This window comes from Globicephala melas, chromosome 8 (genome assembly GCF_963455315.2).
Source record: "Globicephala melas chromosome 8, mGloMel1.2, whole genome shotgun sequence".
Classification (NCBI taxonomy): Eukaryota; Metazoa; Chordata; class Mammalia; order Artiodactyla; family Delphinidae; genus Globicephala; species Globicephala melas.
Genome location: NC_083321.1, coordinates 50,604,962 through 50,618,586, shown reverse-complemented (window position 1 = coordinate 50,618,586; position 13,625 = coordinate 50,604,962). Strand labels below are relative to the sequence as shown.

The window sequence follows — 13,625 nt, the reverse complement described above, 5'->3', positions numbered from 1 at the left end:
CATATATACACTACCAAACGTAAGGTAGATAGCTAGTGGGAAGCAGCCGCATAGCACAGGGAGATCAGCTCGGTGCTTTGTGATCGCCTGGAGGGGTGGGATAGGGAGGGTGGGAGGGAGGGAGATGCAAGAGGGAAGAGATATGGGAACATATGTATATATATAACTGATTCATTTTGTTGTAAAGCAGAAACTAACACACCATTGTAAAGCAATTATACTCCAATAAAGATGTTAAAAAAAAAGAAGGGGTTTGATAGTGTCTCATTATTAAGAAAAATTGAAAAATTTTATAAACAAAATTTTATATAGGGATTTACCATTTTTCTAAGTAGTTTTGCATAAATTAACATATTAATCTTCTTAAGACTTACTTAGATGACTACTCTCATTTCTTAGAGGAGGAAACTGAGGCTCAGAGAAGGCAATGGTCTTGTCCAATGTCACCCAATCTGTAAGGAAAGGAACTGGAACTGGAGCCCCGGGGCCTGATAACAGGAACCACAGAAAATGCAGAACAAAGCCACACCTTTGCTTCTCAGAGTGCTGGTGACTCATAAAAAGGGGGATAAAATAATTCTGTCCTCTTGAGTGGTTTGAAGATTAACTGAGGTAACGTATGTAAAACTCTTAGCACTGTGCCTATCACAGAGCAAATAATCAAAAACTTTCTTTAACTGTTGTTTTATTTAAATTTTATTTAAATAACAGAAGAGGATGTTCCAATTCAGTTGGCATTTCTTGAAATGCCATGAAATGTTCATGAAATATGAACACCCCATATTTCAGCCATACGAACTACGAAGGGGAGAAGCATCAGAGAACTGAAGGAGGTCTAGGAAGTGATCTTTGCCCTAACGATGCTTATGGACTTATTGGTGAGACAAAGTTTAAGTAGACTCACATAACTTTTCTGTAGTTATTATTGTCAGCGTTCAGGTAATTTTTTCCATACTAAGCCTCATTGTAAAATTAAAAAGGAATTGTCTAATTTTATGTGCAGTGCTTTTAAATGACAAATGACAGAGTTTGCAGGGAGAACTAAATGTTTTTTTCAGAATATTTTATTCTATTTTAGATAATATTGTGCACAACGTTTATACTCTCAACCACCCTCCACCATAACTGAGGTCCTGGGTACATATCTAGTCCCCTAATCATCCTGCATTAGTGAGGGTTTTGGCATTAATGGCGCCAAAATGGCAGTGTTGTCGTGTGTTCTCTGCTTTATCTAATGTTTATTGTATTGACATACACGATGCTCACCTTGGCTTCTGGCAATTCCCAGATTAGAAAAATACTAACAGAGTAATGCTGTACTTATTGAAAACCGTCATATAAAAAAAAACAACGGAATTGTTTTTTCCAGTTAATTTTTTTCCCCAAAGTTTGAGAATAAGGGGATTAATTTGCATCTCAGAGGAGAAAGCCCTTATTTCCTGGAGAGAGAAGTGTGAGGAGGGCCGCAAATGTCCTTACTCACCAGGGAGCTTGGTTCATGTGGAAACACTTCCATTTGCCACCACTTGAAGATGTGACTGGCAGAAGCTCTTAGATGTTGCCACTCTCAGAAGTGGCCAAGAAAGGCCAGAAGAACAAAAGGTAGGATAACAAGAGGGCAAGATCAGGAGGGTTTGTGTCCACCTTGAGCTGCTTATGCAGGTTGGAAGGGAGGCATTTCATTGGAATCCTGCTGCCTCTTTCAGTAACCGAACTGACAAGAAAGAGAACCCTTCCAAAGGATTTGGCACTTCTGGGTTTAGGGAAGCAATCCACAGTGTTCACCTTTTCTCCAGGTGGCTTATGGACTGATGGTGTATGTCCAGGATTTAGAAAACAGCAGGAGACAAAGGGTTCCAAGCAGTAATGTCTAGTGTATAAACAACTACACTGGTCAAACCTGTATACAAGATGTGCAGGAGAGGAGAAAGCAAAGCACAAGCCAAGATTACCTATGAGGGAAGTGATGAAAAGAGTCTCTCAGAAGAAAGATCGGACAATCCTCCATCTATAGAATGGACATAGGGACAACATCCCTCTGTGAAAAAACACCAATAAAATAAAAACCTGGATCTCCTTACGTGATCACTGCTCTTCCTGGATTTTAACCAGCATTTTTCTTGTTCCTCAGGCTTTAAATAGGGAGTTCAGCATGGAGCCCCGCACTGGAATAGAAAACTCACCAGTTTGCTGACCCTGGTTCATAGACCCTGGAGAATGTTTGATACAGGAATACTACTAGCCAAAGAAAAGAGAAATGGCATTGATGTGAAAGAGGCAGGTGCCACATGGTTTTCATTTGCCTTGAGCAAACTGGATGCAAATGAAAAGAAATGAAGACTAGGTACTGTGATAGCAATGCCCACTTCAATGAAAACCGCCACCTCACTGACATAGGTGCTGGTACAAGGTGTTTGGAGGACGAGGAATCTGTCATATAGATAATGGTTGATGACATTGACATTGCAGAAGGTTGGCCTAAGCTTCTGTCCTGTGTGGGCAGTGGCTCCAGCAGATCCCATCTCATACATGCACACACACACACCACACACACACATGCTTGCACAAACCCAAACCTCAACACCGAACACATCTGATGAGATGTGGTGCTTTATACAATCATGGATTATAAATAGCTACAAAGCAGTCACAGGCCATTAATGTCAACACATAGTATTTAGGAGACGATAATGAAGAGAAAGAAAGTCAGCTGAGTCACGCACCCAACACAGGAGATGATGTTCTTTGATACAAAAGTCAACGTCAACAGCAACAGAAATCCATGAAACATTTGCTGAAGAGGAAACATAGCATTCGGGTGTAAAGGTAAGAACTTAGGCCAGTTAGAGTGATTAGGGCCAGGTTCCCCACCATGGTGACAACTTGTTAACCCAGAAATGGTGAGTTCAGGCCCTAAGAAGTAGTTTCCGCCAGGCATTCCCATATGGGGAGACATGTGCAAAGAAAATGCACCTCCCTTTCAAACTATAAAAGATGGGATGATTCTCATGAGTACCATACACACTAAGTGGTCTGCTAGGGCTGCTGTAACAGAGTACCACAGACTGGGTGGCTTAAACAACAGAAATTAATTTTCTTACCGTTCTGGAGGCTAGAAGTCCAAGATCCAGGTGACAGCAGGACTGGTTCCTTCTGAGGGCCTCTCCCCTTGGCTTGTAGATGGCCATCTTCTCCCTGTGCCTTCATACCACCTTCCCTCTGTTGTGTCTGTATCCAAATAGCCTCTTCTTGTAAGGACACCAGTCCTACTAGATTAGGGCCCACCCCAGTGACCTCATTTTAACTTAATTGCCTCTTTAAAGATCCTTTCTCCAAAAAGGTTACATTCTGAGGTACTGGGTGTTAGGACTTCAGCATCTTTTGGGGGAGGGATTCAGCATAGAAGAGTGGAGAAAAGCAAAATGTAGTCCAGTCTCTTCTCTGTTTCTGATTTCCTCCCCGTTTCCCTTCGAGACAAATGGCTTCTGATCATTTGGAGATTTGGGACTTACACCTTTGTAGCAGTGTGTAGAGATGGGACCCTGGCTTCTACTTCCATTCCTATATTTACTCCTCTGCCATTTTTTCCCCGTATTTTGTTTTGTTTTGTTGTTGGTTGGTTGGTTTTTGTTGTTGTTGTTGTGGCAGGTATCCTGCTGGCTCTTCCTTCAAAATACATCTGGCATCCGTCCGTTTCTCACCACCTCCATTGCCTCCACCTGGTCCTAATCTTCATGATCTCTCGCCTGGATTTCTTCACTGGCTCCTTCCTGCTCTGGCTGCTCCCATCCTCAGCCCACTGTGGTTTATTCACCACACTGAAGCCAGATTCAGCCTTCTAAAATGTAAGGCACGCTGTATCTCTGCAATGGCTTTCCATCTCACTCACTGTCCTACAAGATTCCACCGACCTCTGGCCTCCACTTCTTCCGTCTTCACCCCGGGCACCAGCCTCCTTCCTCTGGAAGCCAGAACTTTGCACTTACTGGTCCCTCCGGCTGGAAGGCTCTCCTTCAAGTCTGTTCAAATGCCCTCTTTTTAGCCTCTCCTGAGGCTTCACCTGACCACCCTACTTAAAAATCAGGGTTTCTGGGCTTCCCGGGTGGCGCAGTGGTTGAGAGTCCGCCTGCTGATGCAGGGGACGCAGATTCGTGCCGCGGAGCGGCTGGGCCCGTGAGCCATGGCCGCTGAGCCTGCGCGTCCGGAGCCTGTGCTCCGCAGCGGGAGAGGCCATGGCAGTGAGAGGCCCGCTTACCACACACACACACAAAAAAAACAAAAACAAAAATCAGGGTTTCCCTGGTGGCGCAGTGGTTGAGAGTCCGCCTGCCGATGCAGGGGACACGGGTTCGTGCTCCGATCCGGGAGGATCCCACGTGCCGCGGAGCGGCTGGGCCCGTGAGCCATGGCTGCTGCGCCTGCGCATCCGGAGCCTGTGCTCCGCAGCGGGAGAGGCCACGGCAGTGAGAGGCCCGTGTACCGCAAAAAAAACCCCACAAAAATAAATAAAAATAAATTTAAAAAAAATCACATCCTCCTTCTCCTCCTAATCCCTCTTCCCTCTCTGCTGTTTTCCCCACAGCACTTGTCACCTCCTAACACAGCACGGAATTTACACTTTATGATATCTGTTCGTTTTTGTCTCTCTCACCCTACTAGGCTATAAGCTCCAAGGGAAGGATCTTTCTTTTTCATTTACTGATGATTTCCAAATACCTACAACAATGCCTACAACATAGTAGGCTCTTGGTAAATATTTGTTGAATAAATAACGAATGAATCAATAATAATAAGGTTCCTGCCTCAAAGGGCCCTTGTGAAACTTACACGAAATAATTAATTTGGCTTGCTTTGCAAAGGAAAGGAATTATATAATGAGTACCCACTGGTACTAGATGTTCTGCAAAACAGTTACATGGTTTATCTTGTTTATTCCTCACTATGAATCTCATTCATTCATTCAGTGAGTAATTGTTGTGCACCTACTATGCACTAGGCACCGTTCTCGGCACTGGGGTAAAGCAGTGACAAAACTAGACAAAAACCCCTGTCCTCTGAGAGCTTTCAAGAAGAGACAGACAATACAAATAAAACATAAGGGATTTCCCTGGTGGCGCAGTGGTTGAGTCCGCCTGCCAATGCAGGGGACACAGGTTCGATCCCTGGTCTGGGAGCAACTAAGCCCATGCGCCACAACTACTGAGCCTGCGTGCCACAACTACTGAAGCTTGTGCGCCTAGAGCCTGTGCTCCGCAGTAAAAGAAGCCACCGCAATGAGAAGCCCGCACACCACAACGAAGAGTAGCCCCCGCTCACTGCAACTAGAGAAAGCCCACGTGCAGCAACGAAGACCCAATGCAGCCAAAAAATAAATAAATAAATAAACAAACAAGCAAATAGAATGTAAAGTGTATGTGATTATCCCTCTTTTTTATGACGAGGAAACTGAGGTGCCCAAGGTCATCTGATTAATGAGTGGCAGAGCCAAGATTCAAATGTAAGTCTTCAAGGTTTATGTGCTCTGTACCTCGTGGACGAAGGCATCCGGGTTTAGGTGGCGTGAAAGCTTGTGGACAAGGCGTGTGGGTCTGGGGTGAGGATGCGGGGTGGTGTCTGGAGGGCTGGCTGAGACTCCCCCCCTTAATTTTTGCTTCCCACTCTATCCCAAGGGCCTCCCCTTCCTCATGATTGAGAGTCAAATGCATTTTACTTACTGCCATGCTGGTGGGATCCAAATCACAGGCATCTCGTGGATGGTGGGTAAACTCTTACTTCTTCCCAGGTGGTGTCACAGGGGACTCTGGGAGGAGCAGCTGAGCTCAGTCACACCTCCCAGGGGATGGAGTCCTGTTGTAGAGGCTGCCATTCGAGGAGGCAAGGACTTCTGGGGGCATACAGAGGGCAGAGCTTCTGGTAGGGGTGGAGGCCCTGGACTGGGGCAGGGTAGCCCTGGAGGGGGGTTAGGTAGGGAGCTGGGGGTGCCAACCTGGAGAAGAGCCAACTCGGGGTCATGGTGACACCTTCCCGTGGCTGCCCTGGGCTGAGGGCAGGTGTGCCGTGTGCCCCTAAGGCCAAGCTGGGGAGACAGGGCTCCTGTGAGGAGGGCTCTCCCACAGGGACAGGGGTTGTCTAGGAGGGAGTGATCTCTCCATTTCTGGATGTGGGGGGAAGATGCAAGTGATGCCAGGGTGTTAGGGAGGTACAGAGAGGACCCTTGTTGGCGGGATAAACCCTTTCAGAGACCCCAGCTTCAGAGAAGGGAGAAGATTCTGACTTCCCTTCAGAAGAGCTCCCAGACCAGATGGAGAGGCTGGTCCTCAAGGCCTAGAGCCCAGCCCCAGATCTGCAAGTCCTTTGGGAGGGCCTCTCTAGCCCCACTCCCCAGCACTCAGCTGTGTCCTCAGACCCAGGGTTTGGGTGTCTTCCTGACAGCCAGTGAAGGTGGGGGACACCATCTGGGGCCTCTGGAAGGTAAGCAGGAGGTTAAAGTAATACCTATGGCCAGAGGACATCATAGAGCTGTCCTTGGGGACCACTCCTGGCAGAACAAATGAGGGTCAAGTCAGTGCCTTTGAAACCCCAAGCTGGGACATTGGGCCTCAGAGGGTCAGCATCCTGAGGATGGAGCAGCTGTATCTGCCCCTCAGTCTTGCCCTCACCAAACCAGCAGTCCGACACATGCTCCTCTGAGGGAATAAAATACCCCACAGTGCTGGTGCAGAGTGCATGGATCATCAGCTAGGGGCTCTAGGGCGCTAGATGGGGAGTCCTTGCAAGCCCACAGGGGCAGGTTGGCTGGAATGGAGATCTGAAACGTCACCTGCTCTCACCCAGGAAGAGGCAGCAACCTCTTTTCAATGCTGATCAGCCCCCACCATCAGGAACACACCTGTAGCCAACAAGGTCGGGCTTATCACTTGCTGCAGCAAAGACTTCCCATCAGGGGATTCCCTGGGGTGTCTCCAAAGGGAGGAGTTAAGGAAGGGGTGCTTATAGGGTTGTGGGGCTGGAGTGAGTCAAAGGATGGTCTCTGGCAGAGATTGGTCAGGATTTGCAAAGCAGGAAGTTGCTGGAAGAGTCAGAGATCTTATGTTGAGAACACAGGAGCCCTCGTGGAGAATTACTATTAAATCAGTTTGCCTGTGGTTTTCTCTTGGAACATGTGGGTCTAAATACATGGGTGTTTTCAAGTGTGAGCTTAGTCTGAGATGGACATCACGGCTTGGTCAGGCACTGTTAACTGTTTTGTAAATCAGGTATGTTTTGCAAATTGTGTTCCCAGTTTCAATTCTCAGTCCTACCCCTATCTCACACTCTCCAACAACCTGGCTGCCAGCAGGATCATTTTCTTCTCATCACTCCACGGGAGAGAGTCTGGACCCCAGCCCCCATTCCTGCCTCTGCTGCCAGCTCTGGGCAGCAGGGGGCAGCAGGGCAGCATCCATGAACCCAGGACCCACAGTAGCCTAAGCACAGCCCGGCAAGGGAGCTGAGCCAGCACTCAGATTGAAGGGATATGTCTGAAGCTCTGAACTGCCCCTTTTGATTTCCTTTGTTCCCAGGAATTCTGGGGACAGGGGACAAAAGGGTGAGGGAAATGGGAAGTAAGGAGGGAGGGAAACTGAAGGAAAGGGAGGAAGAATGGCGAGGGAGAGAAGGAAAGGGGGTCTACAGAGCTGGCAGCTGGATCCCCTCCCCACTCCAATCTCTTCCTGTCATCCCCAACCCTGTCTACTTCTATCTCCTGGTTTTAGTCTGACTCCATGGGAGCCCCTCCTGGTCCCTCTCTTTCTCCCACAGTCTAGGCACCCACCTGTGGCCCTTCTGTCTCCAGGTATCTATGTGGTACCTGCCGGGACATCCCCTACCCCTCAGACTTCTCCCTCACACACAGATGTGACCACTGTGTGTGACATAAACACAGACATAAACACACACACACACTACCACAGGCTGGGTGACGACTTTTAATTTCCTCCCCCACATTTTGCAATTGCTTTGGTCACAAAGGCTGGTCTGACAGTTTAATCCCACAGTGAGGTAGGACTTTTCATGTGGCTGCTGATTTGGAATTTGGCTCCAGGACATAAATCTGAGGACACAGAGGGGTAAAATACCCACCTACTAAAGTAACCTGAAAACAATTGGGGTTAGATACCTTCTCTGAGTTTATTAGCCCAGCTCTCTACCACCCTTCACTCTTTTTAAACAATTATTATTTATTTAGGCGCACCAGGTCTTAGTTGTGGCAGGTGGGCTCCTTAGTTGCAGCTCACTGTCTCCTTAGTTGTGGCAGGTGGGCTCCTTAAGTTGAGGCATGCATGTGGGATCTAGTTCCCTGACCAGGGATCGAACCTGGGCCCCCTGCATTGGGAGCACAGAGTCTTATCCACTGTGCCACCAGGGAAGTCCCCCACCCATCACTCTTGACTCTACAAGCAGAACACCTGACATCTCTGCAGCTGTGAGTTCACAACCTAGTGGGAGGGGGGAGGGGGCCGGACAAGGGCTTTCCCACTCCCAAGCCAGGTGAGGGAAGCTCTAGGAAAATCACTCAGGGAGGAAAGATGGGTCACACTCAAATCGGTGACTTTGGGATTGTTTAATGAAGAGACTTTTACAAAAGTGTGGTCTGGTGTTTGGGGGATTCCATGCAGAGGGGCACTGATGACAGGTTGTCAGGATCAGAGAAGCAAGGACAGCAAGAGGGGGCTGTGGCAGTTCTGGGGATGATCCACTGGTCCCTTTCCTCCTCACCTTGCCCCACATCCAGAGGAGAGGGGCACGCAAAGGAGAGGGAGCAGGGTCCTCCCAGCACAGGGGAAGAGGAGGAGGGAGCAGTAAATTAAGTAGGCGATTGGAATTTTAAACTGGACTGAACTTCAGTTGTTATCCAAAAGTGACTCAAAGTTGTGGAGTTTACCAAATATGCAGTTGTGGATGGAAAAGGGACATTAGACGTCATCAAGCAGAGAGAGTCGATGGGAGAAAAATAAAACAGTTGCACATTTGTGCCTTACTGCATGCTCACCGTTCAGTAAACTGGAAAAGGAGGTACTATCAGTTCCGTTTTACAGATGAAGAAACTGAGTTTGCAATCACAGGGCTAGTGGTGGCTAAACTGGGCCAGAACCCTGATCTTCCTGCCTCAGCTTCCCTGTGTCCCCAGACCTCCTCCTTTCCCTGAAGCTGCTACTTGGTGACTCTGAGTTCAGCACACACTAAAGTCACAGTTGGTACAAACAGGACTGAATCGGGAGCTCCAAGGTCAGAACCCAAGGTACACCCCCTCTCACCCACATCACTCAGGCTTCTCCCCAGGATGTCCACCCCAGGCCTTCCAAGATGAGCTGTCACTCCCAGGAGGTACAGACCAGTGCTGATGGAGGAAACGGAAGAAGCCAGAGAGCCCTGGCCTCACATTTCATCTCTATGCTGACCGCTGCATGACCCTGGGTGAGGCACAGGCCTCTCTGGTCTCCCGTCTCTCAATGCAGCCAAATAATCCCTGGGGTCCCTGCCAAGAGGGAAAACTGATTCCAGTTGGTCAGGTCTCCCAGGGGGCTCACATGCTGTTTCACAGTGGCTTTTAGGAGTAACAGGCCCAGGAAGTGATGTCAAGTTTGGGAAGTGAGGAGTAGGGCAGGGAGGCCCAGAGGGTAGAAGCAGGGGCGATACTTTGGGGCAGGCGGATGCCTGCTGGACAATGGTGCAGGGCAGCCATTGTGCTGGGAGTGGAAAATCCTTTTCTGACTTCATCTCCAAGGGCTGAAAATAGTCTCAGGTGAGCCCCTGGGGGCTGGCTCGGTCTGGCCCATTGTTCCTGGCTGGGACAGGGCTGAGACTGGACACCTGGCTGAGCTGGAGCCAAGAGAGAGGCGAGCCCTGCTGAAGAGGCTGGAGTGGCCAGGCAGAGCCAGGGCCCGCTGCATATGGGGAAATTGGAAACTGAGGCCCAGAAAGAAAAAATTCACCATGTCACATGGTGCATCAGGACAGAGGAGGATGAGCTCATTTCCCTCACCCTTCACCCCACACCTCAAGCACATACCGCTGGGGAAGGTAAATGCATCCTTCATCCTGCAGCCCAGTGACTCCTGGCCAAGTTCCAGCCTCCACCCCACAGGAGGCAGAAGCATCAGACATTCAACTGGCTCCACTCCAAGGCAATGTGTGGTGCCAGTGGAGTCACTTCACCTTTCTGGTCACTTGATACTAGGGGAGACCCACTGCCCCACTCTAGTCCTCAGAACTGAGGGCTCATGGGGTCTTGGGAGTGCCTGGGGGAGTAGTTGTTAGTTGTGTCTTTGATGAAAAATCTGGGTGGCTGCTGCCCTAAGGTAGGGAGAACTGGAATGTGGGAAGCAAGGTCTTCAGGTTCTATAGAGTGACACAGAGAGGGCAAGCAGTTGGCCTCAGGTCACACAGCAAAAACTGCCCATCCATTGCCTGCTCTGGCCCAGCTCCAGGCCAGTCCTCCAGCCCTGGGTCTCTGACTCTTGGATAAACCAAGGAGAGGCTGCAGCACCCTGTGGTGGGCACCACCAGTCTGGGAGAAATGGTTAAGCCTGCTACCATGGGTGGGTGGGAGCCCTCAAGCCCATAGGGGAGGGCTCTGGAAGATCAGAGGCATCCTCGTCTTCCTCCTCCTGCCATCACTTCTCCTTACTGCCCTTCCACAGCCCATCGCCTGGACAAGGTTCTGTAAACACACACAAGCTCATGAGCCTGAGAGCCACCCAGTGCCAAGCAGGGCAGAGGGTGGTCCCACACCTCACCCCAGGATGGACCTGCTCTTTCCCGCCACACCCTGGGGAAGCCTCACCCACAGGGGACACTCTCTTGCTCACTGGCCGGACACACTGTCCTTTCCTTCAACTCACTTATCCCAATGTGGTTACTTATTAAGTTATGTCAACTCCCTGAGGGCAGGGTCCAGCTGGCTCGCCTCTGTATCCCCTTGGCACAGTGCCTGGTGTGTAAACACTTATCATGTGCCAGGTCCTGTTCTAAGTGCTTCATGTGTATTCATTCAGGTAAGCCTCCCAATGCCCTACGTGGGAGGTAGCATCTCCTTCTAGAAATGAGAAAATGGAGGTGCTGCAAGATTGATTTGCCCAAGGTGCCACAGCTGGAAGAAGTGGAGACAACCCTCAAACGCAGGTGGTCTGGGCAGAGAACGGGTGCTCTTAACTCCATCCTCACTAGACTGCCTCTCTCATCTTGAATCACACAAAGGGTCGCTTACAAACTCTCCTGCCCCGCAGGGGTTGCAAGTGGCATGTGATACTGGAAAGGGAACTAATCTGGGCATCAGATGGACCTGAACTCAATCTTGACTCACCCGTTTACTGCCTGTATAACCTGGAGCAAGTCCTCACCTCTCAGAGCCTGTCCTCTCATCTGCTAAATGGGGGTAATAATGTCTATTTTACACGGTGGTGGTAAAGAATAAATAATAATGGATGTGACAGGGCGCTGCCTGGTGCCTGGGACATGGGTTAGTACCTTAGCTCCCTTCCTCAGGGGCCTGGCTCTAAACAGATCAGCCCAAATCTGCCTTGACAAGGGTGGTGGCAGAGGGGTAGCTTTGGTGGCCTGACTTGGACCAAGATAGGAGTAACTGTGTCTGGAGGGCATGTTGGCCAGGGCCTTTCCTAGCCTTTGGAGGGTAAGAGTGTCCTTCCTGGGACAAATGCCACCCGGGGCAGAGACCCCTATGTGCCAGGGCCCCTGCCCCCGTTGCACGGAGCTCACTGAGAAGAGCTGCTGTAGGCCAGTCAGCAGGCATTTACTCCTCCCAGCTGCTCTCCCCGCCCCCCTCCGCCCCAGGTCCCTGGCCTCAGCTCCCCAGCTCCATCAGAGGTGGGAAGAGCTGGGGTGGTGGGGGTGATGGCAGGATTCCCACAAAGGCACTGACCTGCACTAAATGGAGCAGAGCTGCAGGGGCAGCCCGAGCCCCTGGCGCACGACCAGGCACCACGCCGACCTGCTGAGTGACCTTGGACAAGGCCCTGCCCCTCTCTGGCCTTGAGTCTGCAGCTGGGCTGGATAATCCCTGGGGTCCCTGGCAGGGGTTGTGACCTTTCACAGCGTCCTTCAGGAGTCAACAGCCCCAGGAAGTGATGTCAGGGCGACGAGGTGGAGAAAGGGCAGCAAGGCCCAGAGAGTAAGAGGAGATATTTTGAGAGCAGGCAGGTCCCTCCACGTCACTGCTGGACAATGGTCTGGGGCTGGGAGTGGAAAATCCTGTTCTTACTTGGGCTGAAAATAGTATACGGCAACAGAGTAAAGAACCTCACCCACCAGGCAGGGGGCCTGGGCACTGAGAACAAGGCCAGATGTCCACACCGTAGAGCCAGACGGCTTGACTAGGGTCTGCAGGAGGGGCCCTGGGCCTGTCCCTGGTTCCCTTAGGGTCTTCATTCCCCACCCCCACCAGTGCCTGCCACAGGATTAGATGGTGAGTCAGGCCCTCCTGTCCCCTAGCTCCTGTGTCCTTAGAAATCTGTAGGCAGTTGCTTTAAGGAAGGCATCCTGGCACTAGGCCATAGTGTGGTCTCTATGTGCTGTGGGGCTCTAAGTTCTTGGGGTCTCCAGGACAGCTGCTGGAGGGGTAACTGGGCAGGACATGAAAGGAATGGGGACTATAGGGGAACTTGGGCCTGTGGTGGACACAGCCCCATCCCCAACCACAGACAGACACTAGAGAGCCCCCAAAGTCACAATGTATAACTCCCTGCCTCTGAGTCTGAGCAGGGCTGAGGGGGTCAGAGCTCAGCATTAACACTCCTGGCCAGTAGAGTATCTCACCTGGGTAGAGGCACCTTATAAACTGGAATTGGGTTCAGCCTGAGCAGCAGCTGGTAAGAAAGAGATAGGCTCAGGCCTGCAAGAAATGTTCAAGGACAGACTGTAAGACATCATCACAAAAATGCTCATAAGGACACGGGCTACATTAACAGGAGTATAGAACCTAGAATGTGGGAGGTGAGCATTTCACACTACTTTGGGCAAGTCACCCACATTGCACAGTGCAGAGGAATCATTTGGGTCATGGCTTATGACAGGTCCCTGTCTATGGGGGAGCCCATGTGAGCAACCTCTGGGGGGTGCCGTTTTGAAGAGGCAGAGTGGGAAGGGTGGAGAAGTCATAGGAGGTAGGTGTAGGTGGGGTGGGGAGAGAAGGACCTTCTCTCAGGCAGAGTGGGCCCATCGGGCAAGGGCTCTCCCACAGGGAGAGGGAGAGAGGGAGAGAGAGAGAGAGAGAGAGAGAGAGAGAGAGAGAGAGGGAGAGAGAGAGTCCTTATCCTTGAGGTTCAAAGTGAGGTCTGTCAGTTTTGCCCTATTCCTGCCCAAAGGCTAGGGCTGGGCCCTGTCCAGATGAACTCCACACATCTCCAGAGTGGTCCTGGCTAGACCCAGAACCTGTCCCAGGTGACACTTATCTCCCCCACACTAAGCTCTGACCCAGCCTGAGCACCAGACATTATGCCAGGTAGCTGGATTTTCCCAAGAGGCAAAGGACTGGACAGGAAGAGTGAATCTCTCCCACGCTTATCCCCAGTGCAAAAGAAACCTCATGGTCAGGGCAAGGAGGGAGCCCTGACTTGGCCTCCTTGTGA

General features: G+C 50.5%; 1 protein-coding gene across 1 annotated transcript in view; it reads right to left on the bottom strand.

Annotated features, from left to right (window-relative positions):
• P2RY6 (pyrimidinergic receptor P2Y6) overlaps window positions 1-4,061 on the bottom strand; it is a 57,150-nt gene extending 53,089 nt beyond the window's left edge. The window contains exon 1 of the mRNA XM_060303665.1: window positions 3,102-4,061. The gene's annotated coding sequence lies outside the window, so the exon portion shown is untranslated. The remainder of the gene's footprint in view (window positions 1-3,101) is intronic.
• Window positions 4,062-13,625: the final 9,564 nt, after the last annotated feature.